This window comes from Phyllobates terribilis, unplaced genomic scaffold, assembly GCF_046119375.1.
Source record: "Phyllobates terribilis strain yellow unplaced genomic scaffold, ASM4611937v1 Scaffold_11__3_contigs__length_659146591, whole genome shotgun sequence".
In the NCBI taxonomy this organism is placed as follows: domain Eukaryota; kingdom Metazoa; phylum Chordata; class Amphibia; order Anura; family Dendrobatidae; genus Phyllobates; species Phyllobates terribilis.
Genome location: NW_027362771.1, coordinates 224,956,363 through 224,980,749, shown reverse-complemented (window position 1 = coordinate 224,980,749; position 24,387 = coordinate 224,956,363). Strand labels below are relative to the sequence as shown.

At 41.7% G+C, this 24,387-nt stretch overlaps 1 non-coding gene across 1 annotated transcript; it reads left to right on the top strand.

The window, feature by feature from the left end:
* Positions 1-10,169: 10,169 nt before the first annotated feature.
* Positions 10,170-10,241, top strand: TRNAQ-CUG (transfer RNA glutamine (anticodon CUG)). Its single transcript has one exon. It is a non-coding gene; the product is annotated as a tRNA-Gln (tRNA).
* The last annotated feature ends 14,146 nt before the right edge of the window (positions 10,242-24,387 follow it).

The window sequence follows — 24,387 nt, the reverse complement described above, 5'->3', positions numbered from 1 at the left end:
GTCAATCCGACATACATTTTGGAGCAAGGACAGATCACACAATATACATCTGCTTTTGTAGAGCACGTGATTGTCTGTGTGATTTTAAATTCTTTACTACCATCAGAAGAATAGAATGTGGTGGCACGCTCGATGTTTGGGCATGCAACACATTTCCCACATACTTTTATTGTAATGACTCTGCATGAGAGAATCACCTAGGTTTTTGCTACGCCTTGCTGTAATGCTGAGTTTATGTGATAAATACAATTTCATAGTTTGATCTGCCAGGAGAATGGGCCAATATTTCGCAATACATTCCCTCATCAGATCCCATTGTGAATGATATTTGGTAATTAATCTTACCTTTCTATCTGTAACCCCCAAACGTGTAGTATGGATAAGTTCTTGTCGATTATGTTTCCGTGCTCTACTGTATGCTTGTTTGATTGATCTGTTACTGTATCCTCGTTCACGAAATCTATTCTTGAGCTCCATTGTTTTTTCTTCGAAATCTGTACCAGAAGAGCAAATATGACGAATAGGTAAAAATTGTCCGGTGGGTATGGATTTTATAACTACTTTAGGGTGGGCAGACTTAGCATGTAAGACCGAGTTCACAGAGGTTTCTTTTCTATATAGATCCGTTTGTAAGAAACCATCCTGGTCACGTTTAACGGTGACATCAAGGAAGTAAATTTTTTCACGGCTAAACTTGTAAGTTAGCCGTATATTGAGATGGTTAGCATTAAGTTGTTGGAAAAAAAGAGGTAAGGTCTTGTAGACTTCCCTGCCAGATCATGAACACATCGTCAATATACCGTGCCCAAAAAGGACACGGTCCATTGATGCGTGCCGGTCTGACAGGAATAGGTCCCTCTCCCACAGCCCCAGGAACAGTTTGGCATAGGAGGGCACAAAGGCCGCCCCCACGGCTATCCCCTGGAGCTGCAGGTAGAGGGACCACCAAAAAAAATTATGTTGTAAAGCAAATTCAAGTAGTTCAACAATGAACTTAATTTCCATAGAAGTCATCTGTGTCATAGACAGGTAATAAGATATTGCTTTCAATCTATCTTGGTGTTGGATGCTGGTGTATAATGTTACCAAGATGGCATCATTATCTACACACAATGAGTCAATTTTTTGTAAAAAATTCCCGGTGTCACGAATGTAGGATGGTAGAGCTTGTACCAAAGGTTTTAGTTGAACATCAATGTATTTAGACACATTTTCCACAAAGTTACCCACACCGGATACAATTAGTCTGCCTGGTGGTACCCTACAGTCTTTATGTACCTTAGGTAACAAATATAATGTTGATAATTTAGGTTCTGTCATTATGAGTGTGTCGTGGAATTGTTTAGAAATGACGTTATCCTCATATGCCAGAGCAAGAATGTTCTTCAATGCTTCACTAAATGCCAGTAGTGGATTAAAGGTAAGTTTGCGGTAACATTGTTTGTCTCTTAGTTGGCGATAGGCTTCCACCTCATACATATGACAAGGCCAAATCACAATATTTCCACCCTTGTCCGCAGGTATATAAATGACATCCTGAAGCTATGCATAAAGAGCTCACTAAATTCAAGCATGGTCCTGTAATAGGATGACACCATTTTAACAAGTCATTTCATGAAATTTCTTCCCTAACATATATTTCACAATAAACTTTGAGTCATATTATTGAAAAGTGTACAGTTTAGGAACTACAGGAACTTAGCCACAAAGTGACAGACCATGCAAAGCAGGGATGTCAAACTGAAACACACAAAAGGGCCAAAATTATAAATTTGTGTCAAGTCATGGGCCAACGAGTATACAGTATAATGGGTCCAACATAGTCCTCCATACATAATAATGGCCAAACATAGTCCTCCATGCAGAATAATGGGCCCCACATAGTTCTCCATACAGAATAATGGCCCCACATAGAGGTGGTTGTCTGGTGTTGCCAGACAAATAATATAACCCTGCGGGCCAAATTCGACCCAAGGGCCAGAGTTTGACATGTATGATGTAAAGCTATAGAGAGTTGTCACCGAGTGCTGAAGTGCCTTGTGCATAATTTGCCAATACTCTGATGATATATATATATAGATAGATAGATAGATAGATATCTATAGATAGATCTATAGATAGATATATTGATATCTATAGCTATATATATAGATATATACATATACAGGTGCATCCCACTAAATAAGAATATCATCAAAAATTTAATTTATTTCAGCTCTTCAATACCAAAAGTGAAACTCGTATATTATATAGAGTCATTACTAACAGGGTGATCTATTTCAAATGTTTATTTCTGTTAATATTGATGATTATGGCTTACAGCCAATGAAAACACAAAAGTCATTATCTCATTAAATTAGAATACTTTAGAAAAACAGCTTGAAAAATGTTTTTAAAATCCAAAATATTGGCCTACTGAAATGTATGTTCATTAAATGCCCTCAATACTTGGTCGGGGCTCCTTTTGCATCAGTTACTGCATCAATGCGGCGTGGCATGGAGGCGATCAACCTGTGGCACTGCTGAGGTGTTATGGAAGCCCAGGTTGCTTTGATAGCAGCCTTCAGCTCGTCTGCATTGTTAGGTCTGGTGTCTCTCATCTTCCTCTTGACAATACCCCATAGATTCTCTATGGGGTTAAGGTCAGTTGAGTTTGCTGGCCAATCAAGCACAGTGATACTGTTGTTTTTAAACCAGGTATTGGTACTTTTGGCAGTATGGACAGGTGCCAAGTCCTGCTGGAGAATGAAATTTCCATCTCCAAAAAGCTTGTCGGCAGAGGGAAGCATGAAGTGCTCTAAAATTTCCTGGTAGACGGCTGCGCTGACTTTGGTCTTGATAAAACACAGTGGACCTACACCAGCAGATGACATGGCTCCCCAAACCATCACTGATTGTGGAAACTTCACACTAGACCTCAAGCAGCTTGGACTGTGTGCCTCTCCACTCTTCCTCCAGACTCTGGGACCTTGAATTCCAAATGAAAATTGAAACTCTGGGACCATGTGGAATGTGTCAATGACTGCCTTCTGGACATCTGTCAAGTCAGCAGTCTTCCCCGTAATTTTGGAGCCTACTGAAACAGACTAAGGGACCTTTCTAAATGCTTAGGAAGCCTTTGGAGGTGTTTTTGTTAATTATTTTAATTTACTGAGATAATGACCTTTGTGATTTCATTGACTGTAAGCCATAATCATCAACATTAACAGACATAAACACTTGAAATAGATCACTCTGTTTGTAATGACTCTATATAATATATGAGTTTCACTTTTTGTATTGAAGAACGGAAATAAATTAACTTTTTGATGATATTCTAATTTAGTGAGATGTACCTGTGTATGTATATATATATATAGAGACACACACCTCCTAACAGAATGAAGCAGCACACTGTAAGCACTAAGATATATATATATATGCAAACAGTTACCAGAGTTTGAACCCGTTCACACTTGCTTCAATCCATTAGGAGGTGCTGGTCATATTTTTGTTTATTTGAGGTACGCATTTACGGGCAGTGAATGCCTCCATAGTTGGCTAAACACTCCTCTGATCAGTCTAAGGTTCTTTTTAACATTGGATCCTACCTACCATTTAAATTTGTAGGCTTTTGGCCCAGGAGAGGTACGTATGTCTGATAGAAATGGCCAAGTACCAATGGTCGCCAATTTGTGTGCGAAGTACCTTTATTTTATATGTATATGCTATATAGCAGTACTGCAGTTTAAGGCTATGTGCCCACGTTGCATTTATGAAGCAGAAAATTTCTGCTGCATAAATGCAAGTCCTCTCCCGGAAAAACGCATGCGGAATTCCGCACGCGTTTATCGCGCTTTTTTCGCGCGTTTATCACGCGTTTTCCACATGCGGAATTGCCTTGCGTTTTTTATGCATTGAACAAAGGCAATTCTGCTTGCGGAAACGCAAAATTAAATGACATGCTGCGGATTTTTGAACGCAGCATAAACGCTGCGGAAAAATCCGCAGCATGTGCATAGAACTTGCGGAATCCCATTGGGGACCATGGGGTGCGTGTTACCAAGCGTTTTTCAAGCGTTTACGCTGCGGAAATTCCGCATCAAAAACGCTTGAAAAATGCTACGTGGGCACACAGCCTTAATTTCACATTCAATGTTTGTATGCATCTTATTGCATAGAGTGCTGCTGCATTTTTTGGTTTGTGTGTGTGTATATATATATATATATATATATATATATATATATATATATACAGTACAGACCAAAAGTTTGGACACACCTTCTCATTTAAAGATTTTTCTGTATTTTCATGACTTTTAAAATTGTACATTCACACTGAAGGCATCAAAACTATGAATTAACACAAGTGGAATTATATACTTAACAAAAAAGTGTGAAACAACTGAAAATATTTCTTATATTCTAGGTTCTTCAAAGTAGCCACCTTTTGCTTTGATGACTGCTTTGCACACTCTTGGCATTCTCTTGATGAGCTTCAAGAGGTTGTCACCAGAAATGGTTTTCACTTCACAGGTGTGCCCTGTCAGGTTTATTAAGTGGGATTTCTTGCCTTATAAATGGGGTTGGGTCCATCAGTTGTGTTGTGCAGAAGTCTGGTGGATACACAGCTGATAGTCCTACTGAATAGACTGTTAGAATTTGTATTATGGCAAGAAAAAAGCAGCTAAGTAAAGAAAAACGAGTGGTCATCATTACTTTAAGAAATGAAGGTTAGTCAGTCTGAAAAATTGGGAAAACTTTGAAAGTGTCCCCAAGTGCAGTTGCAAAAACCATCAAGCGCTACAAAGAAACAGGCTCACATGAGGACCGCCCCAGGAAAGGAAGACCAAGAGTTACCTCTGCTTCTGAGGATAAGTTTATCCGAGTCACCAGCCTCAGAAATCGCAGGTTAACAGCAGCTCAGATTAGAAACCAGGTCAATGCCACACAGAGTTATAGCAGCAGACACATCTCTTCAACAACTGTTAAGAGGAGACTTTGTGCAGCAGGCCTTCATGGTAAAAAATACTGCTAGAAAACCACTGCTAAGGACAGGCAACAAGAAGAAGAGACTTGTTTGGGCTAAAGAACACAAGCAATGGACATTAGACCAGTGGAAATCTGTGCTTTGGTCTGATGAGTCCAAATTTGAGATCTTTGGTTCCAACTACCGTGTCTTTGTGCGACGCAGAAAAGGTGAACTGATGGACTCTACATGCCTTGTTCCCACCGTGAAGCATGGAAGAGGAGGTGTGATGGTGTGGGGGTGCTTTGCTGGTGACACTGTTGGGGATTTATTCAAAATTGAAGGCATACTGAACCAGCATGGCTACCACAGCATCTTGCAGTGGCATGCTATTCCATCCGGTTTGCGTTTAGTTGGACCATCATTTAGTTTTCAACAGGACAATGATCCCAAACACACCGCCAGGCTGTGTAAGGGCTCTTTGACCAAGGAGGAGACTGATGGGGTGCTATGCCAGATGACCTGGCCTCCACAGTCACCAGACCTGAACCCAATCGAGATGGTTTGGGGTGAACTGGACTGCAGAGTGAAGGCAAAAGGGCTAACAAGTGCTAAGCATCTCTGGGAACTCCATCAAGATTGTTGGAAGACCATTTCCGGTGACTACCTCTTGAAGCTCATCAAGAGAATGCCAAGAATGTGCAAAGCAGTCATCAAAGCAAAAGATGGCTACTTTGAAGAACCTAGAATATAAGACATATTTTCAGTTGTTTCACACTTTTTTGTTAAGTATATAATTCCACATGTGTTAATTCATAGTTTTGATGCCTACGGTGTGAATGTACAATTTTCATAGTCATGAAAATACAGAAAAATCTTTAAATGAGAAAGTGTGTCCAAACTTTTGGTCTGTACTATATATATATTATATGTGTATATATATATATATATATATATTATATATATATATATATATATATATATATATACAGGGTGGGCCATTTATATGGATACATCTAAATTAAATGGGAATGGTTGGTGATATCAACATCCTGTCTGTGGCACATTAGTATATGGGAGGGGGAAAACTTTTCCAGATGGGTAGTGACAATGGCGGCCATTTTGAAGTTGGCCATTTTGGATTATTTCATAAGAAAATAAGAATTTCATAAGAAAAACAATGGTGTGCTTGGTTTTAGCGTAATTTTATTCTTTTATGAGTTTTTACAAGTTTATGACCACTTATAAAATGTGTTCAAAGTGTTGCTCATTGTGTTGGATTGTCAATGCAACCCTCTTCTCCCACTCTTGAAATACTGATAGCAACACCGCAGAAAAAATGCTAGCACAGGCTTCCAGTATCTGTTGTTTCAGATGCTGCACATCTCGTATCTTCACAGCATAGACAATTGCCTTCAGATGACCCCAAAGATAAAAGTCTAAGGAAGTCAGATCTGGAGATCTTGGTGGCCATTCAACTGGCCCACGACGACCAATCCACTTTCCAGGAAACTGTTCATGTAGGAGTGCTCGGACCTGACACCCATAGTGTGGTGGTGCACCATCTTGTTGGAAAAACTCAGGGAACGTGCCATCTTCAGTGCATAAATAGGGCAACACATCATCATGTAGCAATTTCAGATATCCAGTGGCATTGAAGTTTCCATTGATGAAGAATGGCCCCACTATCTTTGTACCCCATATACCACACCATACCATCAAGATACGAGATGTGCAGCATCTGAAACAACGGATACTGGAAGCCTGTGCTAGCATTTCTTCTGCGCTGTTGCTATCAGTGTGTCAAAAGTGGGAGAAGAGTGTTGCATTGACAATCCAACACAATGGGCAGCATTTTGAACACATTTTATAAGTGGTCATAAACTTGTAAAAAAACTAATGAAAGAATAAAGTTACGTTAAAATCAAGCACACCATAGTTTTTCTTATGAAATTCTCAATAGGTTTGATGCGTCACATGAACCTCTTACCATTGAAAAAAATAAAGTTGGATCCAAAATGGCCGACTTCAAAATGGCCCCCACGGTCACCACCCATCTGGAAAAGTTTCCCCCCTCCCATATACTAATGTGCCACAAACAGGAAGTTGATATCACCAACCATTCCCATTTAATTTAGGTAGATCCATATAAATGGCCCACCTTGTATATATACACACACATACATACACAGACACACACACCACACCACATATACACTGCTCAAAAAAATAAAGGGAACACTCAAATAACACATTCTAGATCTGAATGAATGAAATATTCTCATTGAATACTTTGTTCTGTACAAAGTTGAATGTGCTGACAACAAAATCACACAAAAATCATCAATGGAAATCAAATTTATTAACCAATGGAGGCCTGGATTTGGAGTCACCCCCAAAATTAAAGTGGAAAAACACACTACAGGCTGATCCAACTTTGATGTAATGTCCTTTAAACAAGTCAAAATGAGGCTCAGTATTGTGTGTGGCCTCCACGTGCCTGTATGACCTCCCTACAACGCCTGGGCATGCTCCTGATGAGGTTGCGGATGGTCTCCTGTGGGATCTCCTCCCAGACCTGGACTAAAGCATCTGCCAACTCCTGGACAGTCTGTGGTGCAACGTGACGTTGGTGGATGGAGCGAGACATGATGTCCCAGATGTGTTCAATCGGATTCAGGTCTGGGGAACGGGCAGGCCAGTCCATAGCTTCAATGCCTTCATCTTGCAGGAACTGCTGACACACTCCAGCCACATGAGGTCTGGCATTGTCCTGCATTAGGAGGAACCCAGGGCCAACCGCACCAGCATATGGTCTCACAAGGGGTCTGAGGATCTCATCTCGGTACCTAATGGCAGTCAGGCTACCTCTGGCGAGTACATGGAGGGCTGTGCGGCCCTCCAAAGAAATTCCACCTCACACCATTACTGACCCACTGCCAAACCTGTCATGCTGAAGGATGCTGCAGGCAGCAGATCACTCTCCACGGCGTCTCCAGACTCTGTCACGTCTGTCACATGTGCTCAGTGTGAACCTGCTTTCATCTGTGAAGAGCACAGGGCGCCAGTGGCGACTTTGCCAATCCTGGTGTTCTGCTGTAAATGCCAAGCATCCTGCATGGTGCTGGGCTGTGAGCACAACCCCCAACTGTGCACATTGGGCCCTCATACCACCCTCATGGAGTCGGTTTCTAACCGTTTGTGCAGACACATGCACATTTGTGGTCTGCTGGAGGTCATTTTGCAGGGCTCTGGCAGTGCTCCTTCTGTTCCTCCTTGCACAAAGGCGGAGGTAGCAGTCTTGCTTCTGGGTTTTTGCCCTCCTACGGCCCCCTCCACGTCTCCTGGTGTACTGGCCTGTCTCCTGGTAGTGCCTCCAGCCTCTGGACACTACGCTGACAGACACAGCAATCCTTCTTGCCACAGGTCGCATTGATGTGCCGTCCTGGATGAGCTGCACTACCTGAGCAACTTCTGTGGGTTGTAGAGTCCGTCTCATGCTACCACGAGTATGAAAGCACAACCAACATTCAGAAGTGACCAAAATATCAGCCAGAAAGCATTGAGATGTGGTCTGTGGTCCCCACCTGCAGAACCACTCCTTCATTGAGTGTGTCTTGATAATTGCCAATAATTTCCATCTATTGTCTATTCCATTTGCACAACAGCATGTGAAATTGATTGTCAATCAGTGTTGCTTCCTAAGTGGAAGTTTGATTTACTTGTAGTTATATTCTGTTGTTTAAGTGTTACCTTTATTTTTTTGAGCAGTGTATATACAGGTGCTTCTCACAAAATTAGAATATCATCAAAAAGTTAATTTATTTCAGCTCTTCAATACCAAAAGTGAAACTCATATATTATATAGAGTCATTACAAACAGAGTGATCTATTTCAAGTGTTTGTTTCTGTTAATGTTGATGATTATGGCTTACAGCCTATGAAAACACAAAAGTCATTATCTCAGTAAATTAGAATACTTTATAACACCAGCTTGAAAAATGATTTTAAAATCCAAAATGTTGGCCTACTGAAATGTATGTTCAGTAAATGCACTCAATACTTGGTCGGGACTTCTTTTGCATCAGTTACTGCATCAATGCGGTGTGGCATGGAGGCAATCAGCCTGTGGCACTGCTGAGGTGTTATGGAAGCCCAGGTTGCTTTGATAGCAGCCATCAGCTCGCCTGCATTGTTGGGTCTTGTGTCTCTCATCTTCCTCTTGACAATACCCCACATATTCTCTATGGGGTTAAGGTCAGGCGAGTTTGCTGGCCAATCAAGCACAGTGATGCTGTTGTTTCTAAACCAGGTATTGGTACTTTTGGCAGTGTGGACAAGTGCCAAGTCCTGCTGGAGAATTAAATTTCCATCTCCAAAAAGCTTGTCGGCAGAGGGAAGCATGAAGTGCTCTAAAATTTCCTCGTAGACGGATGGATTGACTTTGGTCTTGATAAAACTCAGTGGACCTACACCCGCAGATGACATGGCTCCCCAAACCATCACTGATTGTAGAAACTTCACACTAGACCTCAAGCAGCTTGGATTGTGGCCTCTCCAGTCTTCCTACAGACTCTGGGACCTTGATTTCCAAATGAAATGCAAAATTTACTTTCATCTGAAAACACCTTGGACCACTGAGCAACAGTCCATGTCTTTTTTTTCCTTGGCCCAGATAAGACGCTTCTGGCGTTGTCTATTGGTCATGAGTGGCTTGACACAAAGAATGTGACACTTATAGCCCATGTCCTGGATACGTCTGTGTGTGGTGGCTCTTGAGGCAATGACTCCAGCAGCAGTCCACTCCTTGTGAATCTCCCCCAAATGTTTGAATGGCCTTTTCTTAACAATCCTGTCAAGGCTGCGGTTATCCTGGTTGCTTGTGCACCTTTTTCTACCACACTTTTTCCTTCCACTCAACTTTCAATTAAAGTGGAGTGTGTCAATGACTGCCTTCAGGACATCTGTCAAGTCAGCAGTCTTCCCTATGATTGTGGAGCCTACTGAAACAGACTAAGGGACCTTTTTAAACGTGTAGGAAGCCTTTGCATGTGTTTTTTGTTAATTATTCTAATTTACTGAGATAATGACTTTTGTGTTTTTATTGGCGTAAGCCATAATCATCAACATTAACAGAAATAAACACGTGAAATAGAACACTCTGTTTGTAATGACTCTATATAATATATGAGTTTCACTTTTTGTTTTGAAGAACTTATATGGTTCCATGGTGTAATGGTTAGCACTCTGGACTCTGAATCCAGCGATCTGAGTTCAAATCTCAGTGGAACCTGAGTAATTCTTTGGGGAGGAGGGAGTCCTGAGGAGACAATTTGCATATTCTCACTGCATTTAAGTGAAGAGTCTCCGCGAGCTCAAAGAACACTGGATTTTGGCCGTTCAGCTGAAATGAGGACATCGGTGAACCAGGGGAGGAGTCCTGAGGAGACAATTTGCATATTCTCACTGCATTTTGGGATAAGTGAAGAGTCTCCACGAGCGGTTTTCACTGTTTTCATAACATATCAACAATAAGAACATGGAAGAGTCCAGGAGCCATTTGGTGAGCTGCATATCCTGCTTCACAGACTTGCCAGTGGAAAACCCAAACTTCACATGCCAGAAATGCAAGCTTGTGTCCCTGTTGGAGGAAAAGTTGCGAAATCTAGAAGAGAGGTTAACTACCTTGAAAATCATTAAGGAAGGTGAAGAGTACTTAGACAGAGCAGAATTATCTCTTCATGATACAGAAAGAGAAGAAATTCGAACTGCACCTGACGAAACAGAGGAATGGAAGCATGTGACCCAGAGAAGCAGGAGGATCGAGAGGCAGTCAGCACCCATACTGCTCAGGAACCAGTACCAGGCTCTCACGCAGGAGAACCACGAAGAAATACAGCAAGATAAGACAATATCTTGTAAAGAACCTTGTAAGCCCTCAAAATCCTCCTGGATGGAGAAAGAAAAATGTTGTGAAGAAAAAACGGAGAGTGGTGGTCATGGGGGATTCCCTGTTGAAAGAAACAGAGGCCGCTATCTGCAGACCAGACATAACCTCAAGAGAAATGTGCTGTCTTCCAGGAGCAAAAATTATAGATGTGTCTGACAGGATATCAAGACTATTCAGACCTACAAATCACTACCCATTCCTGCTAATACATGTGGGGACAAATGACACCGCAAGAAAGGACCTGGAAACCATCTGCAGTGACTTTGAAGACTTAGGCAAGAAAGTGAAAGAATTGGGAGCACAGGTGGTCTTCTCATCCATCCTCCCAGTGGATAGCCATGGAACAATGAGGTGGAATAAGATTCTACAGGTGAACAACTGGCTACGTCAATGGTGCCGTCAACAAGGATTTGGATTTCTGGATCACGGAATGAATTACATATATGATGGACTACTTGCTAGAGATGGGGTGCACCTTACGAAGACTGGAAAACATGTATTTGGAAGTCGCCTTGCTACACTCATCAGGAGAGCTTTAGGCTAAGTGCCCACGTAGCGTTTTCAAGCGTATATGCTGCGGAATTTCCGCAGCGTAAACGCTTGTTAAAGGCTAGGTAATCCGCCCCCCATGGTCCCCAAGGGGATTCCGCAAGTTCTATGCCCATGCTGCAGATTTTTCCGCAGCGTTTATGCTGCGCTCAAAAATCCGCAGCATGTCCATTAATTTTGCGGAAGCACGGCGTAATCGCTGCCATTGACTTGCATTGAGACGCACATAATCCGTGTCAGTACATTTGTTCACGCGGATTATATGCTTTTCAATGTGCGAATGGTACCCAGTTCTGGAGGAGAGGAGACTCTCATCCAGACCTGGGTACCACTGTACCTGTAAAAAAAAGAATAAAATAAAAAATAAAGTTTATATTCACCTTCTGACGGCCCCCGGTCTCCTTCCCTGTGCTTGCGGGCAGGACTAAAGGACCTGCGGTGACGTCACAGTCATGTGACCGCAGGCCCTTCAGTGCAGTGTCCCGCGATCAGCTGGCAGACAAGAGCGAGCACAGCTACACACGCCAGGCCATCAGAGGGTAAGTATAGGTTTATTTTTTTATTTTTAAACATTCTTACGGTCACACTATATAAATACATGCTGTTTGCATGGATTTATATAGTGTGACCTAGTTGTCAAGCACTTTCCAAGTGATGCTAAAATCGCCTGGAAAGCGCTTGTCAATCCGCATGCAGAAACGCATGTGAATAACGCATGTATTTGGCAGGAAAAACGCATGCACAATCTGCATGTACAATCTGCATGCGTTTTTTCTGCCAAGGAGATGCAGAAATTCTGCAGAAATTTTCTGCTTCATTTCTGCATCGTGGGCACATAGCCTTAAACTAGAACAATGTGGGAAGGGAAGCAAAAGGCCAGAAAGAGATATACAGCTGACAAATACTATTGAGATCTCTGCTACTGGAAGTGGAAAGGAAGAACAAAGGCAAAAAAAGTTAAATAATAAAAATATGGGAGGAAGAGAAACCAATCACAAACTAAAATGTTTTTATACAAATGCACAAAGCATGGGCAACAAACAAGGAGAATTGGAACTACTAACGCAGGAAAAGGAATATGATGTCATTGGAATCACTGAAACTTGGTGGGACGATACACATGATTGGAATTCAAGGCTAAAAGGATACAATTTATTTGCAAGAAACAGACTTGATAAAAGAGGAGGAGGTGTCGCATTGTATGTTAGAAAAGCGTATATCTGCACAGAGATTGAAGCAGAGACTGGGAGTTCTGTGGAAACTGTTTGGGTAAGAATACAAGGAGAGAACAACGGAATGGACACCATTGTAGGCATTTACTACAGGCCACCTGGGCAAGCTGAAGATATGGATGAACTCTTTATGTATCAAATTACCAAGTTCTCCAAAAAATATGACGTAGTGGTCATGGGAGATTTCAACTATCCAGACATTTGTGGGGTATCTCTCTCAAGTAAAACTAACAGGTCAAACAAATTCTTATCCTCTCTTGCTGACAACTTTATCTTCCAAAAGGTAGGGGAGGAAACAAGGGGATCTGCTACTTTGGATCTAATCCTTATAAACAGGGATGAAATGGATGAGGAGGTAAAAGTGGCTGGGACCCTAGGAGGCAGCGATCATGCTATTATAGAATTTTGGATAACTAGAGGAGGAAGACATGTGAAGACTCAAACTTCAAGGTTGGATTTCAGAAAGGCTGATTTTAAGCGACTCAGAAAGAGAATAGGAGGGATCCAATGGCTGGATGTCCTTAAGGACAAAAATGTCCAGGAAGGATGGGAAATTTTTATAAATGAGATTCTCAAAGCGCAATCGTTAACAATCCCGAAAAGTAGGAAGAATGGGAAGCATTTAAGGAAACCAGGATGGATGAACACAGAACTTAAACACATGCTAAAAAGAAAGAAAGAAATGTTTATCAAATGGAAAGAGGGAGGCATATCTAAAGAAGATTATCATGCAGTCTGCAGATCCTGCAGGGCGCGTATCAGGTTAACTAAAGCTGACAATGAATTAAGGCTTGCAAGAGATGTCAAAAACAATACAAAAGGATTTTGGGGGTATGTCAAAAGTAAAAGAAAAGTCAAAGATGCTATAGGATTTTTACAGGATGAAAATGGTGAAATGGTAAGAAAGGATGTTGAGAAGGCCGAACTTTTTAATTCCTATTTTGCATCTGTTTTCTCTCAGAAAGAAAATGTAACATCAACTGATCTTCACTGTGCTATTAAAGGAATAGAAGAATCCAAGTTATCTGTAAACAGAGAGATTGTGAGGGAATATTTAGCTAACATAAATGAGTTCAAGTCTCCAGGTCCAGATGAATTACACCCCAGAGTACTGAAGGAGATCGTAGAAGAAATTTTAGAACCATTCTCCCTAATCTTTGAAAATTTTTGGAGAACAGGAGAAGTCCCAGAAGACTGGAGAAGGGCAAGTGGTGTTCCTATCTTCAAAAAGGGGAAGAAGGTGGACCCAGGGAACTATAGGCCGGTGAGTCTGACTTCTATACCAGGAAAGATCTTTGAACAAATTATTAAACAACATGTATGTAAGTACCTGGATAAGAATGAAGTGATTAACCAGAGTCAGCATGGGTTTGTAACTAACAAGTCATGTCAGACTAACTTAATTTTCTTCTGACAGAAGCACTGACTGGGTGGATCAGGGAAATGCTGTAGATATAGTATACCTTGAGTTTAGCAAAGCATTTGACAAAGTATCTCACACCATCCTTATTGAAAAAATGACCAAGTATGGAATGGACAAGGCAACTGTTAGGTGGATTCATAACTGGCTTAGTGATCGGACTCAAAGAGTGGTCGTAAATGGCTTCACATCCAGTTGGATGAATGTCTCAAGTGGGGTACCACAGGGCTCTGTCCTGGGACCTGTATTGTTCAACATCTTTATCAATGATTTAGATGAAGGAATTGAGGGTAAACTGATTCAATTTGCTGATGACACAAAGCTAGGAGGGATAGCTAACACTAGAGAAGAGAGAGAGAGGCTTCAAAAAGACCCAAATAAACTGGAGCAGTGGGCAGTAACTAACAGAATGGTTTTTAACAGGGAAAAATGCAAAGTACTACATCTGGGCAATAAAAATGAAAAAAGCATATACAGAATGGGAGGAATAGAGCTAAGCAACAGTACATGTGAAAAAGACTTAGGTATACTAATAGATCACAGACTGAACATGAGTCAACAGTGTGATGCAGCAGCAAAAAAGGCAAATACAATTCTGGGATGTATTAACAGAAGCATACAGTCTAGATCACGTGAAGTCATTATCGGACTTTACTCCGCTTTGGTCAGACCTCATCTGGAATACTGCGTCCAATTTTGGGCACCGCATTTTAAAAAAGACATCGACAAACTGGAGCAAGTTCAGAGAAGAGCGACCAGAATAGTGAACGGTCTGCAAACCATGTCCTATGAGGAACGGTTACAGGATTTGGGAATGTTTAGCTTGCAAAAAAGAAGACTGAGAGGAGACTTAATAGCTGTCTACAAATATCTCAAGGGCTGTCATATTGAAGAAGGATCATCTTTATTCTTATTTGCACAAGGAAAGACTAGAAGCAATGGGATGAAACTGAATGGGAGGAGACACAGATTAGATATTAGAAAAAAATTTTTGACAGTTAGGGTGATCAATGAGTGGAACAGGCTGCCACGAGAGGTGGTGAGTTCTCCTTCAATAGACGTCTTCAAACAGAGGCTGGACAGATATCTGTCTGAGATGATTTAGTGAATCCTGCTTTGAGCAGGTTGTTGGACCAGATGACCCAGGAGGTCCCCTCCAACTCTACCATTCTATGATTCCATGAAATAAATTAACTTTTTGATGATATATACTAATTTTGTGAGGAGCACCTGTATATATAAATAATCACATGCACTTGGAGGTAGTGACTGACTCCCATAAGTCCAAGGCTGTTTTTAATTATGCCTTTTAAATAATGAATATATATATATACAGTCCAGACCAAAAGTTTGGACACACCTTCTCATTTAAAGATTTTTATGTATTTTCATGACTATGAAAATTGTACATTCACATTGAAGGCATCAAAACTATCAATTAACACATGTGGAATTATATACTTAACAAAAAAGTGTGAAACAACTGAAAATATGTCTTATATTCTAGGTTCTTCAAAGTAGCCACCTTTTGCTTTGATGACTGCTTTGCACACTCTTGGCATTCTCTTGATGAGCTTCAAGAGGTAGTCACCGGAAAGGGTTTTCACTTCACAGGTGTGCCCTGTCAGGTTTAATAAGTGGGATTTCTTGCCTTATAAATGGGGTTGGGACCATCAGTTGTGTGTTTCAGAAGTCTGGTTGATACACAGCTGATAGTCCTACTGAATAGACTGTTAGAATTTGTATTATGGCAAGAAAAAAGCAGCTAAGTAAAGAAAAACGAGTGGCCATCATTACTTTAATAAATGAAGGTCAGTCAGAGCGAAAAATTGGGAAAACTTTGAAAGTGTCCCCAAGTGCAGTTGCAAAAACCATCAAGCGCTACAAAGAAACTGGCTCACATGAGGACCGCCCCAGGAAAGGAAGACCAAGAGTCACCTCTGCTTCTAAGGATAAGTTTATCCGAGTCACCAGCCTCAGAAATCGCAGGTTAACAGCAGCTCAGATTAGAGACCAGATCAATGCCACACAGAGTTCTAGCAGCAGACACATCTCTTCAACAACTGTTAAGAGGAGACTTTGTGCAGCAGGCCTTCATGGTAAAATAACTGCTAGGAAACCACTGCTAAGGACAGGCAACAAGCAGAAGAGACTTGTTTGGGCTAAAGAACACAAGGAATGGACATTAGACCAGTGGAAATCTGTGCTTTGGTCTGATGAGTCCAAATTTGAGATCTTTGGTTCCAACCACCGTGTCTTTGGGCGACGCAGAAAAGGTGAACGGATGGACTCTACATGACTGGTTCCCACCGTGAAACATGGAGGAGGAGGTGTGATGGTGTGGGGGTGCTTTGCTGGTGACACTGTGGGGGATTTATTCAAAATTGAAGACATACTGAACCAGCATGGCTACCACAGCATCTTGCAGCGGCATGCTATTCCATCTGGTTTGCGTTTAGTTTGGACCATCATTTTTTTTTCAACAGGACAATGACCCCAAACACACCTCTAGGCTGTGTAAGGGCTATTTGACCAAGAAGAGTGATGGGGTGCTACGCCAGATGACCTGGCCTCCACAGTCACCAGACCTGAACCCAATCGAGATGGTTTGGGGTGAGCTGGACCGCTGAGTGAAGGCAAAAGGGCCAACAAGTGCTAAGTATCTCTGGGAACTCCTTCAAGATTGTTGGAAGACCATTTCCGATGACTACCTCTTGAAGCTCATCAAGAGAATGGCAAGAGTGTGCAAAGAAGTCATCAAAGCAAAAGGTGGCTACTTTGAAGAACCTAGAATATAAGACATATCAGTTGTTTCACACTTTTTTGTTAAGTATATAATTCCCCATGTGTTAATTCATAGTTTTGATACCTTCAGTGTGAATGTACAATTTTCACAATCATGAAAATACAGAAAATCTTTAAATGAGAAGGTGTGTCCAAACTTTTGGTCTGTACTGTATATATATATATATATATATATATATACATACACATATATATATATTATTTATATATACACACACATTTAAATACAGCCGTGTATATATCACAAGTATACAAACAAATACAACTGCACACTGTGCACACTAGACTATATGGCACCATAGAATGCATGACTTTGAACTGCATTAATGCCATATATAAATATATATCAGACACCAGTAAATGTTATCTAATATTTACTAACCCTTTAGAGAAGACAGTAGTTACAGGTTGACATTGCACGTTAGGGGATTTTATTGGGATTTGACTCCTTGCAAGCTGTACCATATATATATTCGTAGAGTGTATCTACCCTAAGGTTACAGTGACCTTGTGCTTACATTAGCTGCATTGTTCATATGATGATTAATGTTGCATCCGTAGAGATATAATCCTGCATCCATGTAGGGTAGCTTTAATAGCTAAACATCATGGACTGTTAAGTCCCTCTCTCTTTGCACAGGGTGTTTATTATTATATTAGCCCCCACACACCTTTCTTCCCTCTATTTTTTCATATGCATTGTTACACAATATTTATTGTCTGCATCATGATGTACCGTATTTTTTTGCATGCTTCATTCAATGAGGTTGTCATTTTTCATGGACATGCAATCTATTTGTCATATGAAGACATGTGCATTATTGATATTTCCTAATATGTCTTTTTAGATACATGCTGGCATGATATTACTTGTAAATACATTTATCCTGTTTCATTATAATGGATTATGATTATAGAGGCAATTATGGTATGTATATATGCCTATATTTAGTTGCGCTATATGGATGGCAAGGGTGGGCCATATGGGTTATGGCTTGATTAGTCAGTACTGTAAGGCCATGGGCTTTTTTATATTGTTTTTATGGTATTTTTTAACTTGTTATTTTGTATAAGTACAATTTCTATTATTCTTAGGTTATCCCTGTTTTTGCATATCTTTTTCTATCTTTTTGGTATGTAATATTATATGCATTAGGTCAATCCCAGTACTTTAGGTGGTGCTCGCTTTGTTACTCTAAGGGCTCATTCAGATGTTCAGTATTTGGTCAGTATTTGTAAGCCAAAGCCAGGAGTGGGTGATAAATACAGAAGTGGTGACGTGTCTCTATTATACTTTTCCTCTGATTGATCCACTCCTGGTTTGGGCTTACAAATACTGAGGTAAAATACTGACCAAATCCTGTTAGTGTGAGCGAGCCCTTATTGTATAAGTTATACCTGGCACTGATTGACAGCCGACTCTAATGATGATCCTGCTGTTAGATAGGGCTGGGGGCCTGATTGCAACCTCCACTTTCTATACACAGAGCGGTCACTGATTCTGCGCCGTCGCCACCCCTATGACTGAACGCTGAACGATACTGGGAGGGACATAGTTAATTTCCTCCAGCAGCAGCGGTCTAAGTGCGGGCATTGGGCAGGTTCAAAACACTATTAACCTGCAGATTAACCCCATATCTGCAGGTTAAGAGTGTTCTTTCATGTGACAGGAATACCCCTTTAAAGGGAACCTAGCTCCAAGACCCTATCCCAATATGTAGTAAGTGTAATAATAATATTAGCAAATACCTCCAATTTGAAATTTAGTATAGTTCTTCTTATTTGCTATGTTATTTACCCCATGTGCAGGGTGTTGTAGTAGCTTAGGCATCCATGGTTACAACCACTAACAACTCACGAACTGTCATTATATGAGTGGTCGTAACCATGGATACCTAAACCACTGCAACACCCTGCACATGGGGTAAGTGACAAGTAATATTATTATTATTACATCTACTACATATTGGAATAGGATCTTTTGAGATGGGAATACTCTTTTATGTTTCCATTTAGATGGCTTATCTACATGCAGTAAACAGATGCTTGTCTGTCAATGGAACCTTCAATAGTGGACACCTTCAGTCATAATGAAACCATTTTGCTCATTGCAATTATTTGCACCTTCACATGTACTTATGCCCCTGTCCTAACATACCGACAGGCTCTTCATGTTTGTCATTTTACAACAAAATCAATTGCAGCAAACATATTGTTATTCTATTATTTAGGGAAAAAGTGAAACATAGTGCACCCCCAGGAGGGAAGCAATGGAAGTTTTCAATGTACACAGAAGTTATCTAGTACAACAACATAAATCTCATTTATATTCTGTGGGTAATTAGTTTATTAAACATATTTAAAGTGATAGTTTCCTAGAAAACTACCATTTTGCACTCCAAGCATATTAGTTATAGAGTACTTTGAATATCATAAACGGAATTTCTCAGCAGCTTTTTGCTATGTAACCTAAAAGCAGCATGATGCAGAGCAGAGACTCTGATTCTAGCAATGTGTCACTTACTAGACTGTGTGTTTCTGTTTTAATACAATCAGTGTTTTATCAGCAGAAGATTATCACTAGAATACTAGGTGTCTTATACCTTCTGGTCCAACTCTCTCCCACCATTTATTAGTAGCTCTCTGTCACTATACAATGTACACAGAAAGCTGCCGATCAGTGGTGTGCAGGGCTGTGGAGTCGGTAAGCCAAACTGACGACTCCTCAATTTCTATGACACCGACTCCACGACTCCGACTCCCTCATACATGGCTCATGTTTAAGTGATAAACTTACTATAGCACGGATTAATCTCCGCTAAAAGTCTAGACCCTTAGATCAGGAATGGGATAGACATTTATAGGACATTTCATAACTTTCCCAAATTCTTATGAAAAAATATTCCCCACAAACTGCATTGAACTACTGTATCCAATTTATTATATATTTTAGGAATCGGAGTTGGTCCATTTTATACAGATGCCGACTCCACCAAAATGGGCTACGTCTCCGACACCACAGCCCTGGTGGTGAGGGCAGGGTTATACACAGCTCAGCATTCAGAGCTCTGCTAGATCTGCAGCAGAGAAAAAAGGAATTATATCATAACTGCAGCACTGAGTAAAATAAGGGATACATCGCTAGAATCAGGGTCTCAGTCCCTACAGGATGATGCTATTAGACTATATATCAAAAACTTGCTGACTGATTTCCTTTAAGAAGTAAAATGAGTCCCATGGAGGAACATTTTTCTCAGAGGTATGAACTTTGACATTGTATTAATACAGATGCTTCCCTCCGTACAGAAGCATATGATTACAGTATGAATGTATAGAAACACTGAGGAGGATGTAAAATGCTTCCTGGAAGCTTCCATGAAAGGTTATGTATTATATACAACAGTCTTATTGCAAACATGAGTTGGTGAAATTGCAGGTAATATCTGAATGAAGATGGCAGACGTCATCAATAAAGCTGCTGCCAGTGTTGTCCCTTCCTGAGTATTAGTCATCCAGTTCGTGTCCTGCATATTTGGATAAGAGTTGGCTTTATCATCTCTCTTGTGCTGGTGGAATTGATTTATTAAGCCTACTGGGGATCTAATTTCTTAATTTATTGCCTACAGAGCTCTCTAAGACGTGTTCAAGCTGGTTCTGAATGTTTTTTTTGCTACTTCTTATATCTATAGACTGTAATTTAAGCAGGATTTGTACTATTTTGTAAGTGATACATGGTTAACATCAATTTCCCTTACTATTACTGTAAATACTTATACAGCATTTTCTATATTTATTTTTTTATAACAAAATATTGCTTATTTATATTTGCTTATGATAACTCTAACAATAATTCCAAGACTGCTATCACATGGCGAAGTAAATGAAGGAATCAATCAGATGATTTTCTTCTTCAACACTCAGCATCACTGGGGGTCCCAGTGGCTGACCCCTAGCGATCAGTAAGATATCCCTTGTCCTATGCATATGAGATACATTTCTAGTAACTAAATACACTATATGGGAAGCACCTAATCATTGAAAACAGGTTTTTCATTCTGTTTCATTTCCACAGGAATATAAAATCCAGTCCCGTCGCCATGCAGTCTGCCTTGTAAGACAATCATGAAAGAATAGCTTGTTCTAAAGAGCTCACTGAATTTGAGCATAATACTCTAATAAAATGCCACCATTGTAACACATCTGTGGCGCCCCTGCGGGTTCAGTCGCCACATAGGTACTGCATCTCACCCAGAGGTGTGGTACCTCACTCTCAGGTAAGGATAGAGTGCTGCCGGGGACCCTAACACCAGCATCCAACACTACACTACTCCAGACCAGCAGGAGGGGCAAGATGCATCGCTTCCCTGCTGAGACCTATCCCTGGCTGGAGTGGGGGGGAACCATGTAGTGGGTGTGGGTGGAGGAAGTAAATCAGGGGAGCATTGGAAGAAGTGATATAAATAGAGAAGCCATCTTGACAGGAGAGTGCAGTCAGTTCAGTCTGAAAGGAGAAGTAGAGGGAGCAGGAGCTCTGCAGGAGCTCTGCTCAGGAGCAGGAGGGCCTAGCCAGAGAGGCCCAGGACAGACTGAGGAGGAGAGGAACAGGAGGAAGGCTCCAGGAACGAAGAAGGGATCCCAGGGGTACGGGCAGTGCTGGAGGCCACCCATACGCCCGAATCTGCCAGGAGGTGGAGGGATCGAGCCGCAGAGGGGACCGGCCACTAATCAGTGAGAATTACAAAGTTCAACTGGAAACCGGAGGCTTCTGTACTTTCAGGTTGCAGTTGCCACATCCGCACTCAAGTTGCCAAAAAGGTAACCATATAGGATCCAGGGAACTCCAGGTTGCCCAGAAAGATCCGAGGATACCGGCTTGGGACATTGTTTGGCGAGGCACAGGGCAAGAAGGGTGAGGTCCAGCGCAGGAAGATGGCTGAGAAGGGCATATAGAACGGGGTCTTGTCAGGCGCTCTTGAAATAGCTGGGAGTTTGCTGAACCCCTGCCAGGTGAACGCAGTGCAACGTGGGAGGTCGTAATCCGAAAAGTGCAACCTGAGGAACTTAACAACTGTGAGTAAACCCTGAGGACTGCACCCCACTGTCTCTCTGATATTATTGCTGCGCCATCACCCCCTGCACTGCCCTGCACCACGAGCGCTACCTCCATATCTACAACATCTACACTGCCCTGGAGCTAAGCTCTACCTGTGGAGAGCTAAACCAACTCTGCTGCATTCACACCGGCTCCAGAGGACCTGCTCCGCAGCGACGGCTCCCTTTAGCCGCATACCACAGGTGGCGTCACGAACTGTATATAAAAACTATAAATCCCCTGTAATATTCCCCTTTGGATTGACCGCCCTGGGTCACGGACCGGGTCACCGCCACTGTGACATCACCCCTAGCAGTGACCGGCCCGGCACCGAGTGCCCCACGGCCCAGGGGGCGGGTCACATCAGTTTGGGAAATTTCTTCCCTCCAAAATATTCCACCATCTCCTGTAAGTGGTATCATTGAAAGGTGGAAGCATTGAGAACCACCAAGCAACTCCGCCACAAAGTGACAGGGGTCTCCAGGAATTACAGAGTCCAAACTTCTTGCATTAAAGGGAACCTGTCACCAGGTTTTCCCAATATATAGTAGGGTCAGCACCTGTAAGCCCTCTTTTACAGCATTCTGGTATGCTGTATGTATGTCCCCAATTCCCTCTGCATTGCCTCAAAAAGTCCTTTTATTATGCTCACAGGTCCGGACCGATGGGCATCTCTGGTCTTGATCCGACGCCTCCTCTCTTACAATCACAGTCTTCCTTCCCTGCTTCATAAGGATGACGTGTCCTACCTCATCCACATGGTGTCCCCCACTGTGCTCCAGCATAGGTGCACGTCTCTCTGCCCTGTCGAGTGCAGAGCAAAGTACTGTAGTGCACATGCACTGGGAAAGGCCAAAGAGCACAGATAACCCATAGGTAAAGCCGGCATATGCGCACTACAGTGCTTTGCTCTTCCCTTGGCAGGGAAGAGAGAAGGGCGCCTGTGCAGGAGCGCGATGGAGGATACTGTGTGGATGATATAGGACACGTCATCCACATGAAGCAAGTAGGATGGAGACTGAAGGAAGAGAGGAGGCACCGGATCAAGACCAGTGACACCCATTAAACTGGATCGAGCTGTCTAAGTATAATAAAAGGTCTGTTTTGTGCCTTACATAGGGGATTGGAGACATACTTACAGCATACTAGAATGCTGTAAAAGAGGGCTTAAAGGTGCAGGCCATAATTTATATTGGGAAAACTTGATGACAGGTTCCCTTTAATGTCAAAAATTGTGCATCAGGAGCTTAATGAAATGAGTTTTAATAGCTGAGCAGCCGCATGCAAACTTTACATCATCAAGCACAAAGCCAAAATTGGTTACTGCCTCCAAGCCAAACATCCCTGACCAAGCTAAAACGAATTTGGGTGACCCCTGAATAAATTACAAGGAAATGTTCCAATATTTCCTCCAGGGAATAACTGGTTAATTGATAATCTGTAAATATGAAAAATCTTCACTTACCAAACCAAGGTTTAGAAGCTTGGAAACAATCTTGTCATAGCAATCTTCAGAACAATATCTTCTGTGGTGAGTGGAGTTCCATCTAACTGGATGTCATTTCTGGAGAGCTGCACTTAATGTCTCCTTCATTGATGCTGAGTGCTTAAACTTAAAGCCCCCATTGACTCAATCAGGCTTTAATTTCCATTCATAAAATAGTAACCTAAATAGAGAAAAATCTATGTGCTATTAAATTGGTTATTAGGGATAGCCATGAACAGAAATCAATCTACAGTATGATTTATAATAAGAGAAGTTTCATTAGCTTATTCTATCTTTCCAACTAAAATTAATCTTATTTAACCCCTTAACGACATGTGCCACACATGTACGGCACATGGCGTGTCTTTCCCTTTGGCGCGGGCTCCGGAACTGAGCCCGCACCTTTCCGGGGAAATGACAGATAAACTGATCAGCTGTCATGTGCCCCTAGCAGCCACGGGTGGAATCGCCATCCACCCCGGCTGTTACCATGTTAAATGCAGCTGTTAATCCCTGACAGTGGCATTTAACATGGCCGAGGAGGAAGGAAGTCACTGGTGCCGCCCATTAGCGCCCGTATCACATGATCGGGGGTCGCCGATGGGTTGGCATGACAACCCAGGGTCTGCAGGAGACTCCTGCTGTAGTCATTGCCAGGATGCTATGAGCGCCGCCCAGGAGTCAGCGCTCATAGCCAGTGAGCATTTCTGCTACACACAGGCGATCTGATGCAATCAGAACAAGCAATCAGAACGTCACAGCTTCTAGTCTGCCATGGAGACTATAGAAGGCAGTAAAAAATGTTTTTAAAAAGTTTAAAAAAAATTAAAAAAATATAAAAGTTTAAATCACCCCCTTTCACCCCATTCAAAATAAAACAATAAAAAAAATCAAATACACACATT